We start from the raw sequence: 16,168 nt of genomic DNA, 5'->3' as shown, positions 1-16,168 counted from the left end.
CGTACGTATTATATCGAAAATCCACTCCAAGACCCAAATCCTACCTTTACTTCCAGGAGGAAATCACCACTGCCCTTTTATACACCAGCAACCATTCGATCCGATGTGGTAAGCCGACTCTACGAGCGCCACTTCCCAGATAAAATCCCTCCCGGACCAACAGGCCGAAATTCCCCAAAAAAATGCCGGGTGTGCTCCAAAGATGGAGTGAGAAGAGACACCCGTTTTTATTGTGCCCAATGCCCTTCCCAACCAGGCCTCTGCATAGACGGCTGTTTCCGCCGTTATCATTCCTTACTAAATTATTAGTCACTTCCTGCCATTTACCTTTACACCCCTTATGCCTCTGCTTGCTCTGTATTTGACCCTGGCTTGTTATTTGACCACGATTCTGCCTACCGATTTTGTTTATACCTCTGCCTGATATGGAACTGACCCTGGACTGTTATTTGACCACGCTTATGCCTACCGATTCTGTTTATACCTCTGCCTGATCTGGAACTGACCCTGGACCGTTTGACCATTCTTTTTGCCTGCCTCTTGGACTGATCTTTTACCCTGCCAGTGGACTAGTGGGATTCAAAGCACAGGGGTCTCACATGTGAGGGGCTCCAGAATTGTTTTTCTGGATGAAGAAAACTATTGTTTTTGTTTTCTCATTTTAGATTAGGGTCTGGTTGCCCGGAGGCTTCAAAGAGAATTGGGTGGGAGAAGCCTCTACCCCTGTCCCCATTCTGTCCTGAACGAGGCCCTACTTCTGCCTGCTGCCTGTAGGACCTATGCCATCATGCCTGTTGCCTGGACAATTGCATTTTCTTTTGCTGACCAAGTCCCTGCCTGCTGCCTGGACCAGTGCTATCGTCCCGTGGACAACTGCGCTACTAAAACCACAGGTACATTTTTTGTTTACCCTTTGCTTAGCATAATGTATTTTGGTGTGTAATTCTTGTCATGTGTATGCTATGTGTCCCTAGAACACCGGTTGGTCTTCCTTGCATGTTGGGCCTCTGTATGTGGTCAGGCTGTGAAAAAGTCCCACACATGTGGTATCGCCATACTCAGGAGGAGTAGCAGAATGTATTTTGGGGTGTAATTTTTGCTATGTACAGGCTATGTGTTGGCAATATCTTATAAATGGACAACTTTGCGTAAAAAAAATGCGTTTTCATTTTTTTCCCACATTTTCCAAAAACGTTTGGAAAAAAATGAATCGTTCAAAAGACTCATTATGCCTCATAGATTATACGTTGGGGTGTTAGCTTTCCAAAATGGGGTCACTTTGTGGGCATTTCCATTGTCCAGGTGCTCCAGGGCCTTCAAAAGTGTAATAGGTAGTCAACAAGTTAGATGTGTAATTTATGCTCCTAGAACACCTGATGGTGCTCCCTGCATATTGGGGCTCTGTATGTGGTCAGGCTGTAAAAAAGTCTCACACATGTGGTATCGCCATACTCAGGAGGAGTAGCAGAATGTATTTTTGGGTGTCATTTGTGGTATACACATGCCATGTGAGAGAAATAACCTATTACAATGACAATTTTGTGAGGGGGAGAAAAATAAATAAAAAAAATATTCATTTTGCAAAGAATTGTGGGAAAAAATTACAACATCAAAAACCTCATCATGCATCTTACTAAATACCTTGGAATGTCTACTTTCTAAAAAGGGGTCATTTGGGGGGTATTTGTACTTTCCTGGCGTGTTCAGGGCCCCAAGAAATGAGATAGGCACCGGTACAACAGGTGTGATATTTTTTTTATGATTTGCACCATAGCTTGTAGACTCTAACTTTCACAAAGAGCAAATAATATCCACTAATTTGGGTTATTTTTACCAAAGACATGTAGCAGTATAAATTGTGGCCAAAATTTATGAAGAAAAATTAATATTTTGCTAAATTTTATCGCATAAACTAAGAAAAATTCATTTTTTTTCAAAATTTTCCGCCTTTTTTCATTTATAGCGCAAAAAATAAAAAGTCCAGAGGTGATCAAATACCACCAAAAGAAAGCTCTGTTTCTATGAAAAAAAGGACAAAAAATTCATTTGGATACAATGTTGTATGACTGAGTAATTAACATTCAAAGTGTGAGAGTGCTGAAAGCTGAAAATTGCTCCGGGAACGAAGGTGGTTTAAGTGCCCAGTAAGCAAGTGGTTAAGGTCGCAACTTTACGGCCTTCACAGAATGAAGCTTAGGCCTGCAGAAGGCCGAAAAGCCGCGGCCTCAATTACCGGCCGGCGCGGGCAATTGAGGCCGCGGCTTTGCGGCCTTCTGCAGGCCTAAGCTTCCTTCTGTGATCTGGCGCCATCTTGTGGTGGCCGTTGGCATTACAAGTAAAAGCAGTTCTAATGCTTTTTTCCCTTGTTTTACTGCCATCTCCTTCCCTCTAATTAGAAACCCCAAACATTATATATATTTTTTATTCCAACACCCTAGTGCATAAAATGGCGGTGGTTGCAATACTTTCTGTCCCACCGTATTTGCGCAGCGGTCATAGAAACACACTTTTTTTTTGGGGGGGGGGGGGGGACAGCTTTTTTAAATTAAAAAAAATAAAACAGTAAAGTGAGCCCAATTTTTTTTTATATTGTGAAAGATAATATTACGCCGAGTAAATTTATACCCAACATGTCACGCTTCAAAATTGCGTCCGCTCGTGGAATGGCGACAAACTTTTACCCTTTAAAATCTCCATACGCAACGTTTAAAAAATTCTACAGGTTGCATGTTTTGAGTTACAGAGGAGGTCTAGGGCTAGAAATATTGCTCTCGCTCTACCAATCATGGCGATACCTCACATGTGTGGGTTTCTGGCTCCTAACTTTTTTAGCTGGCTCCAAGATTCCAAGCAAATTTGTCAAACCCTGGCATAGGTGTCAATGGAAACGCATGTATGTGCGTTTTCTACATGACAATCTCCCCCAAGCAACATTAACACATCCCAAAAACGCAAAACAAAAACTGCACTAGAAAAATGCATCAACTGCAACCTGCATAGGTGTGAATCTAGTCTAAGTGACCTATTTTACCTTTTAAGAAAGGATGTCCTTCATTCAGGCTGCTAGATCCTGTGGAAATGCTCTTCCTGGCACTGGTCTGGTTTTCCGAGCCAAACTCGCTAGAAGACGCTCCCATCGGGGACCCTGACCAGATAAGGTCCAATCCCCTCTTCCCTGCTCATCTATTCAAAAAAGCCAGTGCATATTCTATACTGCAAGTAACATGAACTCTGAATGGGGAAAATCTGCCACATTCAAAGATGCAATTTTTAGCGCTAAAAACGCCTGTAAAGCGCCTCAGTGTGAAAGTAGCCTAAATGACTTTGAACCATAAGTGAAACTATGCTTTTTGGATGCAGCATAAAAGAAACAAACATACATGCTTATCCTCAAGACATATCTTGCAGCTGTATAAAGTTATTAATTGAAAAAATAAATCTCTACAAACAAACATCTAAAGCTAACAAAATAACATTTGAAAGATTGGGAAACATCTTCACGTACTAACCTCTCGCTATCTGGATAATTCCTTGCCATATATACCTCAACCCCCCAATAATCTGTTCTGCACTAATTGATGTGGATCAAGACCTTTTTTTTTTTTCTAGGAGCTTTTCTATGTAGGTATGTTATTTTATCTCCAATAATCATTGAATTGACCTGTTATATCCATTGTCTCCTGGTGGGCATCCTGGGAGAGATCCAAAACCTAGCAATTAATTTGCGCACAACGTAAAATAAAAAAGTAATATTGCCACATATTCATTTGGAGTTAGTTTACCCTCCTCCAGAGAGCCCAACAGACAGGCAACAGGGCCACTCTTTATTTTGTAGTTGTAAACCTGGGATATCATGGATATAACCTCTGCCCAATGATGAAAAAGCTTGGGGCATTGCCACAACATGTGTATGAGGTCCCCATGTTCTTGTTCGCACTTCGGACACAGAGGAGTACCTCCACAACCCCATCTATGCAGTTGTCAAGGTGTCCTATATGCTCTGTGAAGCAGAAAGATAATAGTTTCTGCGTAGCTGACACGGACACCAAAGGAGCAGCCGATAGGCAAGCTTCCTATATATCTCCATCTATAGTGCTCACATCTCTCTCCCATCACCTCCTGCAAGGCAGATCAGTGGCCTCCTGTAATGCACTTAGGAGCATGGAATAAACCAGTGAAATCATGCCCTTCTTGTTTGAAAGCATGAATACCTCCTCTACGATAGGGTTGTCTGTCAATTTGAGTCTTGAGGACCGAGCTTGGGCATTCAAGGCATGTCTCAGATATTTATAAAATTGTTTTGTAGGGAAATTGTAATCCTGCTGTATCTCTATAAAGGCTTTAAATGTAGTCCCCCGATACATTTCAGTAACATTTAATCCCCAAGCTCACCCATTCACAAAACCCTTCCAACGTCAATATCTCCCTGTCTTGGGAATTACACTAAAGTGGGGTACATGACAGAAAGCCATTCACATTCAAATTAGTCTGGGTATATTTCCACAAAGTTTTTAGTAGAGTAACTGTCTAAAGATGTGATGACAGATGAAGGAAGCCTTCCTTTAAATGAGCAAAAGAAAAATAGTCAGATTCCTCCTGGGCTGAAAGGAAAATTAGGGAACATTCGTCCAAGAAAGAGGCTATTTCGCTCCCAGAAGGGTGTACTTTAGGACGAGTACTATAGATTATTTTACAATGAACAAAACAACTGCAAAATGTCTTGTGTTGAATTCCTAAGACGGCCCTGAGAAACGTGCAATTTATCAATAGGTGTTGAACATTGCTGATACGTACGTAATCAACATCGCTAGCATATGTCCTGTGTTTTCTCCCTAATCATAATGCTTTTGTTGTAGAAAAAAAAAAAAAAAAAATGTTATATATATATATAAAAAATTTTGTTCTCTAGAGATACGCATCTTCACGATTCGATTACGATTATGTCAATGATTCAACTCTATTCCACAGTGCATCATGATTACAGAGCAAGTGCACATTAAAAAAAAAAACACCACACACACACACAGCTCTCTGCATGTAGAAAAGTCTAAACACAGCAGACAAGAGCTCCAGGCCCTGCCCCAAAATACTAGAGGAGAGGGTCAGAGACTGCGCACGCGATACAGGAGAGGGTCAGAGACTGTGCACGCGATACAGGAGAGGGTCAGAGACTGCGCACGCGATACAGGAGAGGGTCCAGCAGGCAAGTGTATCTTTTTATATTTTAAAGAAAAAAAATACCCTTTAATATCACTTTAACAAATCATTGAGTCTTTTGGCAGCAACTTGGATAGCAAACAGGTCAAACATCACTACAAAAATAAAAAAGGAAGACATTCCAATCAGCAAGAAATGTACTGCTTGCAGATCAGTGGATGTTTCCAGAGGGAAGAGATAATAGGGAAATCTCAGGAAGAAATTAGACAGCCCCCAATGTGTTAGGCACACAGTACACACACGCTGGATAGGTGCAGCAAGTGGGGAATGTGCCACTTCTATACACTCACCCCGCACATATATCAAGCATGACAGGCTGATCTCTCACCTCTGGAGCAATCCTACAACCCATCTCAGCTTGTTTTCTGAAGCCAACTCCATGCCTCATCCCACGTATTTTAAGAGAGCTGCAATGATCCATGTGTCACAGCTCTGTGCGATTCTGCACCCACCCATTGGGGAGATGACAGGTGTCACTGTCCAGATTTACAAATCCCGCTCAGCGGCTTGTCTTTCCAGACAACGCTGCTGTGCAGGGGGGGGATGAGGAGGAGCCGGAATGACATCATGCTCAATTGATTATGCTGGAAACCGCATCAATGCCGAATCGTGAAGGGCAGCATCGTGATGCATCAATGTGCCCAACACTTTCAATACCCCTAGCATTCTCCGCTAACTGAAGTTCTACCTGTCTCAACGTTGACTGTGCAGCCAGCCAAGCCCGCTTAGTGTCACCCGAGGGATTGTCAACATGGGCGGCGTCGTCCTCTCTCCCTGCTTCCGCCAAAATAAATGTGTCCCAAGCTTTTGTAGAAGTTTTAATATGGTATATGAATTGACCTCTTAAAAAGGCCCTAGCTGTATACCACACCACCCCAATATCTGCTGAATCCATATTAGAGTGGAAGAAAGATGAAAGATGTTAATTCAGGGATAGGGTCTGGATCAGGAAACAGTTAACCACAATGGATTTATTTTCCAGCTAAAGTGCCACGGGACTGTAGAGAGCACTAGTTCCACCCAAAAAGGGAGTGATCCGAAATATGCCTGGGTTCATATTGGGAGGCAGCTAGAAGAGAGAATAGAGCGATTGCCTAGGCCCAGATTTATCCTAGATTATCCACCATAAGTAGCAGAGTTACATGAGAACATTTTAGTATCTGGGTGTTGCAGCATCCACTTGTCTATCAGACCAAGCTCTCCCACCAGGCGAGAAAGGGTAGTGGGTCTCCCAGTAGAGGAGGAATTTTGAGTAGTAGGGGATAATTTATCCCAATCTAGCAAATTGTTGTAGTCTCCAACTGCTAGCAGTGGTGCATCAGAATAACGGGCCATAAAACACGCCAATGTTTTTAGAACCTCAGCCGAAAACAGTGGAGGGATGTAGACACCTGCGATTATACAAGACACCCCATGCAGCTTGCATAAAATAAACACATAACAACCATTGGGGTCAGTGAGCACTTGATTTCATGCAAAATTAAGTCCCTTGCCAAACAAATATGCTTACACCTCTAGAAATGATCGAATAAGTTGCATGATCATGGCAACTAGACAACCGTGGTGACAGACAAGGAGTTGTATCAGGTGACAAATGAGTTTCTTGAAGGCACACAATGTCCTCCTTCAGACATTCAACCGTTCGATAGACAGCCAAACATTACAGAGGCCTTGAATATTCCAGGACAAGATGTGTATGGTATTAGCCATAAAATAAGAAAACAAGCAATAGGCAGCTATCAGACAGGCTTGTAGCATAGGAGTTTTCCTTGTATACGACCAGTGGTGAAGTCATCTGAATTGTCACTATTATGGCCCTCACACACCAATACCGGAAGTGACAATTGGTCATGAAAGGGAAGGCAGAGGTATAGGCATTCAGGAGGGTAAATATAAACCAGGAGGGCAAGCGTATAAAAAGGTCAGCAAAAAATATATATATATGAACATCAGAAAACCAAGTGATCCAACCTAGACCACCAAAACAAAACTTGCGAATCCAACTGTCCGCTTGAGACTTCCATGGGGGGGGGGGGCAGTGGAAGGTCAAAGATGTTATAGAAGAACATACAGGTGTTGGAGAGGTGACCTCATCTTATTCATCAAAAGAAAAGCACTCAAAAATGCATCAAGGAACAACAGGCCTCAGAGGTGTACGTCCACGAAATGATCATTCTTCCCTGTCAAGCCACTGTGTTGCAGCAGAAGGTTTTTCAAAGAAATGTGCCTCCCCATTGGCCACCACTCGCAGTTTAGCTGGGTAGAACATGGAGTATTGAAGATTGAGGTCTCTGAGGCGTCATTTAACATCCGTAAATTTCGCCCTCTGCTTCTGCACTTTTGCAGAGTAATCAGGGAATAAGGAGATTTTATTATTATCCATAGCCAATGCACCAATCATACCTCGTGCCTTAGCCAGAATCACATCTCTGTCTTTGTAATTTAATAGTTTAAACAGGAAGGTGAGAGGTTTGGTGGCCCGGAGGTAGGGGGCACATGGGCACTCTGTGTGCCCTCTCTACAAAGAACATAGGAGTAAATGACTCCTTTCCAAACACTGATCAGCCAAGAATCAATAAAGGCAATGTGATTTTTCCCCTCTGCTCTCTCGGTATACCGATAGCCTGCACATTATTGAGCCTCATTCTGTTCTCCAAATCATCCAGGCGAGCGAGAAGGGACAGTCATATCACTTTTTTTAAATCACACATTAATGGCTCCAAGTCATCCTCCACTGTACTGACCCATCCCTCCAGGTTTGATATTCTTTCCCACAGTTTTTGGACATCATGCCTGATCAAAGATGCTTCCTCTCTTACCCCCTTTATCTCAACTGTTAGAACGGTAATGGAGGTGGTGTAATTAGTAACCGCCACCATGATGTCTCTAAGAGTGAGCTGCTCCAGGCTTTCCCCTGGGGATAGGGATGGCACAGTAGGGGAGATAGTCTGTGCACTTACTGTGTCCCACTCTGCCAGCAGGCCGGTCTGATCCTCCAGCGGCACTGTGTCATTTGCCTCAGATTGAGCGCCTGAGATGTAAGAGGCATGTGGTTCCCTCAGGAAGGACCTAAAAAAAAAAAAAATATTTGTGGCCTCCTTGTACTTGTCTTTTGACGAGAGCTGTGTCCGCGCGCCATCTTGGGTCACCAAGTTAGGGGAAAGAACAAGCTTCTTTCAGCTTTTTAGCCATGGGAGCGATCAGTGCAAGCTGCCCAGAAGATAATGCAGTGCTGTGCCAGTCTACCAGTATTCTTGTTGGTTGAATCAGGTACTATAGCAGGTCACCCTGAGGATAATACACAGACAAGCCCACAAAAAAAAAACGCAACAGAAAAATTTCTGTAAGATTTAGATGCATCGGTAAATGAACAGATATAACTTATTTACTGTACAATGGCTACAAAATATCAGAATGCACAATGCAACACTTATTAAAAAGTACATTGTAGTACATTATTTTTCAGTAATATAAATACAACTTAACACTGAAAGGTTTAGACACAGCTTGATGCCCGCAACACTGATGAACAATAAGGTACACTGTCGCCCTTCTAAAGACATTCCGCTGTTGTTCGCTTTTCAGAGAACCCCCCCCCCCCCCGTTTTCTTACCTGAGCCTGATCGTTACAGGGACGAGCACAGCAGCCCCAGTCCTCATTGTATAAATTGATAGCAGCAGGAGCCATTGGCTCCCGTTGCGGTCAATCAAATTCTGTGACGTGAGCTGGGGGGCGGGGCTGAGTCCTGCTGTCTGTGTCAATGGCACCGCTGGTGGACCCTAGAAAAGGAGGATCAGTGCCAAACTGTGCAAATACCTTGCACAGAGCAGATAACTATGACATGTTAGTTATTAAAAAATAAAAACAAAGCTTTACAATCACTTTAAAGAATTGATAAACTGTAATACAGGGCTCGACAAAATCCGGTCGCCATTGCGACAAGAAATAGTGACCTGGCGCCCGGGGAATCGTAAGGCCTGCAGAAGGCCGCAGCCTCAATTACTGGTCGGCGCGGCGGGGGCGCATGGAGACACAGGATTCTGTGTCTCCGTGCGCCACCTCCCCCGCCGAAACGATCGCAGCGGGCCCGCGCCGGCCGGTAATTGAGGCCGCGGCTTTGCGGCCTTCTGCTGGCCTAAGCTTCTTTCTGTGATCTGGCGCCATCTTGTGGTGGCCGTTGGCATTACAAGTAAAACACCAATCCAGCAATTCTAGTGCGTTTTTCACTGTGTTTTCACTGCCATCTCCTTCCCTCTAAATAGAGCCCCCAAACATTATATATATTTTTTATTCTAACACCCTAGAGAATAAAAAGGCGGTCGTTGCAATACTTTGTCACACCATATTTGCGCAGCGGTCCTACAAGCACACTTTTTTTGGGGGAAAAAAATACACTTTTTTAAATTAAAAAATAAGACAACAGTAAAGTCAGCCCAGTTTTTTTTTATATTGTTAAAAATAATGTTACGCCAGCAGAGATTTATTAACAATACGGTGAGGTGCTGCTCCCGGAATTGCTAAAAACGCTGAACTGGGCGATAGAAGGAGGAAGGCTACCCACCTCAATGCTAGAAGCAACTATTATAGTGCTCCAGAAGGAAGGAAAGGACCAACTAGATACATCATCTTATAGACCGATATCTTTGCTTTGCTCAGATGTAAAAATCTTGGCTAAGGTACTGGCAACGAGAATAAACAAATTCATTCAGAAATTAATACACCCAGACCAGTCTGGATTTATTCCAAATCGGTCCACAAGTATAAACATAAGAAGGCTGTACCTAAACCTACAGACCCCGACGGAGAATGCGGGAGATAGATCTATCCTATCATTAGATGCCACCAAGGCCTTTGATAGTCTGGAGTGGGACTATCTCTGGTACACTCTGGAGAAGTTTGGGTTTGGCCCATCCTTTATTAAATGGATAAAGCTACTGTATAATTCCCCAAGGGCTAAAATAAAAATAAATAATGAAGTTTCACAGTCGTTTGAATTGGAGAGGGGAACGAGACAGGGATGTCCATTGTCCCCTCTCCTTTTCGCCCTGGCAATTGAGCCCTTGGCGACTGCTATTAGAGCTAGACAGGAAATACAGGGGTTCCAGAGAGGAGCAGAGGAGGAAAAAGTCGCGCTGTATGCGGACGATATCCTCCTTTTCTTGGGCAACTCTACAACCTCCCTTAAAACCGCAGTTCAAACAGTAGAAGCGTTTGGACGATTCTCCGGCCTAGTGATAAACTGGGAAAAATCTACACTCTTACCAGTGGATCCGGTAAGCAATATGGATGGGATAGGAATCCCGCAATTAAAAATTGGGGAGAAGATGAAGTATTTGTGCATCGTGGTAACACGTAACAATTTATAAATAATAATTTAGTGCCACTTTTGGGCAAACTTAAACGCAAAGCGGATGTATGGGGACACTTGCCACTGTCGGTGGCCGGACGTAGCAACCTTATTAAAATGATCTGGATGCCACAATTGCTGTATATACTTCACAACGCCCCAGTGTGGATTGATAACCGATGGTTTAAAAAGATAGAGACCCTCTTTAGGACCCTAATCTGGAAAAAGGGAAAGGCAAGGATCAGTCTCCGAACACTGCAACTGCCAACAGATAGAGGAGGGCTATCGGTCCCGCATCCGTATAGCTATTTTTTGGCGGCGCAGTTGCAGCATTTGGGGGGGTGTAGCATAGAGGGGGGAGGCAATGCAAGTGGGAAAATGATACTAAGAGGGTCTCCTCATAGATCGGTAATAGAGACCTTAGAGGCCAACTCTTTCTCGGTAAAAAGTCCAACAGTAAAGATGATGGTAAGAATATGGCAAGTGGGAAAACTTGCCTTGGGCTATAAATGATTAACAGAATACTCCCCACTATGGGAAAATAATAACTTAAAAGAAATTTTGGCCATGGGAAAATTAAAAGAATGGGATAAACGTGGGATAACCAGAGTGGCACAACTCTATACAGACTGCACATTAAAACCCTTCTCAGAGCTAAGTCGGGAATATGGCATCCCAAATTCTATGTTTTTTGCCTATTTGCAGGTTAGACACGCACTACAAGCCCAATTTAAATTACAGCCGGTAAGATGGCAAAAGCTCACGCATCTCCAAAGACTAATCAAGACGGGGGTCTTGAAAGGTCTTATCTCAGAATTGTACGAACGGATCAGTTAATAGGAAAAGAGAAGCTGAGCAAGAATAAACAGAGGTGGGAGGAGGATATTGGACTCATAACAAATGACCAATGGGACAGGATACTGGAACTAGGGACAGTGGTTTCATTAGCCCCCTCACAACGGGTTTCTCATTTGTTTCTCCTCCACAGGGTCTACTATACCCCCAAGAAATTATATGGATTTGGATGGAAGTCAGATGACAAATGTCCCAGATGTCAAAATACAGGGGACCTCATCCACATGATGTGGAAATGCCCAAAACTGCATAGATATTGGGCTAAGATTCTGGACATTATAAATGCAACCTTTGGAATCACTCTGAAACTTGAAGCCAGGGTTTGTCTATTAGGATGCATTGAAGAGAGAATGGGGCAGAGGGATATATTAGTAGCAGTTATAAGATGCCTGTTTCAGGCGAGGAAATTGATCGCACTAAAATGGCAAGCACAAAATCCACCCACAGTAGAGGAATGGTTTAACGTAATGAACAGCACAATTGGGAAGGAAAGGGGAACATGGATCAGACGTGGTAACATCAAAAAATTTAATGCAATATGGGAGCACTGGTTATGTAAAATAGGCCGCTCACTTTAGTTAGGGAACGATAGGTAAAGAATAAGTTAAGGAAAAGAACAGAACCAAAAAACGTGTATGCACTTTAAAAGTAAGATAGGAGGGAGGGAGGGTTGGGAATGGGATTGAAGGAAATTTTTAAACTATGCAACTAATTTTTTGTATGCACATATAATGCACTGAGTATAGAATATGGATTTGTATTTTCTCCTTCTCTGCTATATATGTATGGAAACAATAAAAAAAAGTATTGAATTAAAAAAAAAAAAAGATAATGTTACGCCGAGTAAATTGATACCCAACATGTCACGCTTTAAAATTGTGTTCGCTCGTGGAATGGCGACAAACTTTTACCCTTTAAAATCTCCATAGGTGACGTTTAAAGAATTCTACAGGTTGCATGTTTTGAGTTACAGAGGAGGTCTAGGGCTAGAATTATTGCTCTCGCTCTATCAATCGCGGCGATACCTCACATGTGTGGTTTAAATACCGTTTACATTTGCGGGCGCTACTCACGAATGCGTTCGCTTCTGCGTGCAAGCTTGGTGGGACGGGGCGTGTTTTCTGGATCCTAACTTTTTTAGCTGGCTCCTAGATTCCAAGCAAATTTGTCAAACCCTGCTGTAATACATACATTTTTTGTTTTTTACATCTTGAGGTGTAGGTTTATTAAAGTGTGATGTTCCCTGCCTTTATACATTAATAACTTTATACACAATAAGGCCCCTTTCACACGGACGGCTGTTTTGCCGCAGTTAAAAGCATGTAAATGTTCAGTGAAATTCAAGGCTCCAGTCACTGCGATTATCTGCGTTTATGTGCGGTTACATGCAGGCGCGTTTAGCTGCGGTAGTCATTCCCATAGAAACCCTTTTTATTTTTAAGTCCCTTGAATCTACCCATGTTCCTGTATAGCTGCGCTAAATCGCACCTGGACGCATTCAATTCTATTTTTTCTATCTGCACCAAGCCGCATGTAACGAAATCGCAGCTAAACGCTGTGTGTGAATGGGGCCATGAGTAAGCATTGTGTGCTTCTAGCTACAGTAGAAAACTAGAAAATCCACAGCTAAAATCACCATTCTATCCATCCGTGTTAAAGGGGCCTAAAAGATCTACAAAGGAGAGCTGGTTTATTAAGATCTGCTGCAAAAAAAGCCCATAATCTCCACTGCTCATTAACACTAAGGCTCCATGCACACTGGAGCTGATAAACTGCAGTTTATTGGCGTTTTGGGCGTTTTTTCAAAAGCCCACAAACTGAACTCTATGTTAGCCTATGTGCCCATGCACACATGGGCATTTTTTAAGTGTTAATGAGCTTTGGAGTTTATTGGCTTTTTCCTGAACGCCCAAAATTTGCATCAAAGTGCAGTTTTTCGGCGGGAAAAAAAACACAAAAAAAAACGCTCAAAAACTCCGGCGCCAGCTTTTTTTGGTGTTTTAATTATCCATTGAAAAAAAAAACAAAAAAAACAAACACACTTTACTGAAAAACGCTATTGCAAAAATGCTAAAAAATGTTGAAAGGCTCCCTGAAAAGCTACTGGTGTTTTTTAGCTTCTGTGTGCATGGACACATAGACTAACATAGAGTGCAGTTTATGGGCTTTTAAAAAAAAAACGCCAATAAACTGCAGTTTATCAGCTTCAATGTGCATGGAGCCTAAATATTAAAGTATATTGTAAAGCCAAAAATAAAAAGGAACACACTATTCATCAAAACACTGATTTGTTATTCAAACACGTTTTTTTTAACCATAATAAGTCCAGACAACCAGAAATAAATGATCAGACCCGGGTCACAGTGAAGGTGACATGCACCGTGGCTGGTAAAATACCAATATCCTAAAGTACGGTATATAGTCTATGCAGCTTGTAAAATACAAGTCTTTTTACACATGGAACCAGCAAACAAAAAACTGCAAAGAAAAATGGATCGGTCATCCATAGCAAAGCAATAAGTCTCATTTTACTTCACATGAAAACTGAAGAAGAATGTAATGCCGCGTACAGACGGTCGTTTTTTGTGCTGAAAAAAAAAAAAAGACGTTTTTGAAAACGTAATTTAAAATGACCGTGTGTGAGGAAAACGTGGTTTTATGTCTTCTGAAAAACGACAAAAAAAAAATTCGAACATGCTCAAATTTTTGGTGTCGTTATTCAAAACGTCGTTTTTTGTTTCACAAAAAATGACCGTGTGTGAGCAAAACGACGTTTAAAATGACGTTTTTAAACCCGCGCATGCTCAGAAACTAGTTTTGAAGCGAGCTTCAATGGAAAAGAGTGGTGAACGTAACCTCGCTTTGCTAGAGCATTTTGGAAAAACGATGGTGTGTAGGCAACGTCGTTTTTGAAAATGAAGTTTCAAAAACGTTTTATTTCATGATTTTAAACGTTTTTTTTTTTCATCACAAAAAACGACAGTCTGTACGCAGCATAAAGGGTTGCTTTGGCCAACAGCCCCATTCTTCTTAATTCCATTTTTTTTTTTAATCGGCTTAATGGATTCCAGCTACCACACTAAAGAAAAAAAACCTTCCTCGTTCACACAGTAAGCTGAGGAGCTTGCTGGGTAACAAGCCATCATTCTGGGTAATTTTACATCAAACAAGGAAAATTCCTTGTTTATTGATATCGTTTAACTGATGAAAACATAAAGACAGAGCAATTAACACACTGAGACAATCCTAGAAAGCAATAAAATACTTTAAATGACCAGGAAGACACGTGATCATAGGTCTCAGTAGTGATGAGATGCGTTGGCTGCTGGGCTCTGCGGTTTATCCAGAATAAGGGGGTTCCCAACATTGTATAGAGGTGCCCAGTGGTATCTAAACCCAAGCAAAGGTAAATGCACACTGCTCAGTAATAATTTAATCTGGAGTTGCTAGGTACTGAAGATTAATGCAGTGTTTAGAAATGCCATAACCCAGATGAAGGTAGACTGCACCCAGCGACAGGCAGCACATCAGGCTAGACATAACAGGTAGGTACCTTTACTTGCACACTAGTAAGTCACTGTTTCGTTATTTCGCCATTTGATGCTGTGCAGAAACAAAACCTTTCTAATGAAAGTCCCTCTGACACTTGTAGGAGTGTCAGAGGCCATGTGTGTTAAAGTGCCGACATGAAGCAAGGTCCTGACAGAGCCCTCTATACCTGCAAAGACTGAAAGCAGATGGAGATAACTTCCCCAGCCGCAGGCACACAGAGATTGTACATTTATCTGCTCTGTGCAGGGGGTGTTATCAGCGTCTTTATAAATGGATGAAGTCCATCTGTATACACAGTATTCTTCCCCTGGGAGGAGAACACTGGATGCATCCACACCTTACAGTAGTCATACAGAGTAAAACCAACACGACTCTCTGTTTGTAGAGTACACAGCCCACAGACACTCAGAACTGGACTAAGGTGGAGATATTACTCACAGCAAGGACGTCCACACTTCTGTTTTCTTATAAAATATAACACAGTGTGTAGAAATACAATTGGAGTCAGAGTGGAAAGTCTGCATACATTCCATGCAGCAGGACACGCATCTGGTGTACAGGAATATACAGGCTGTGCACGTGTACTCTGTATTTGGGATGTACAGGTGTATAATGATCATAGACTAGCATCTACAGGCTATAACACAGCTAATGGGGTGTACCGTATATAATTATGGGGTGCACAGTATATACAAACTATAGGGGTATATAATATATACAGACTATAGGGTATACACAGATTATGGGGTGCACACACACACACACAATATGGGGTGTAGAGTATACAGATTATGGGGTGCAGAGTATACAGATTATGGGGTGCAAACACAATATGGGGTGTAGAGTATACAGATTATGAGGTGCACACACTATATGGGGTGTAGTGTATACAGATTATGGGGTGCACACACAATATGGGGTGTAGAGTATACAGATTATGGGGTGCACACACAATATGGGGTGTAGTGTATACAGATTATGGGGTGCACACACTATATGGGGTGTAGCGTATACAGATTATGAGGTGCACACACTATATGGGGTGTAGCGTATACAGATTATGAGGTGCACACACTATATGGGGTGTAGCGTATACAGATTATGAGGTGCACACACTATATGGGGTGTAGAGTATACAGATTTTGAGGTGCACACACAATATGGGGTGTAGAGTATACAGATTATGAGGTGCACAC

The 16,168-nt window shown here is 42.3% G+C and overlaps 1 protein-coding gene across 2 annotated transcripts in view; it reads right to left on the bottom strand.

Annotated features, from left to right (window-relative positions):
• The window catches only part of DMXL1 (Dmx like 1), a 212,268-nt gene that overhangs the window by 195,160 nt on the left and 940 nt on the right, over positions 1–16,168 (bottom strand). The gene's annotated exons all lie outside the window — the stretch shown is intronic.

Source organism: Rana temporaria, chromosome 1 (assembly GCF_905171775.1).
Source record: "Rana temporaria chromosome 1, aRanTem1.1, whole genome shotgun sequence".
Classification (NCBI taxonomy): Eukaryota; Metazoa; Chordata; class Amphibia; order Anura; family Ranidae; genus Rana; species Rana temporaria.
The sequence above is the reverse complement of the archived record's forward strand: the minus strand, read 5'-3'. Positions and strand labels throughout refer to the sequence as shown.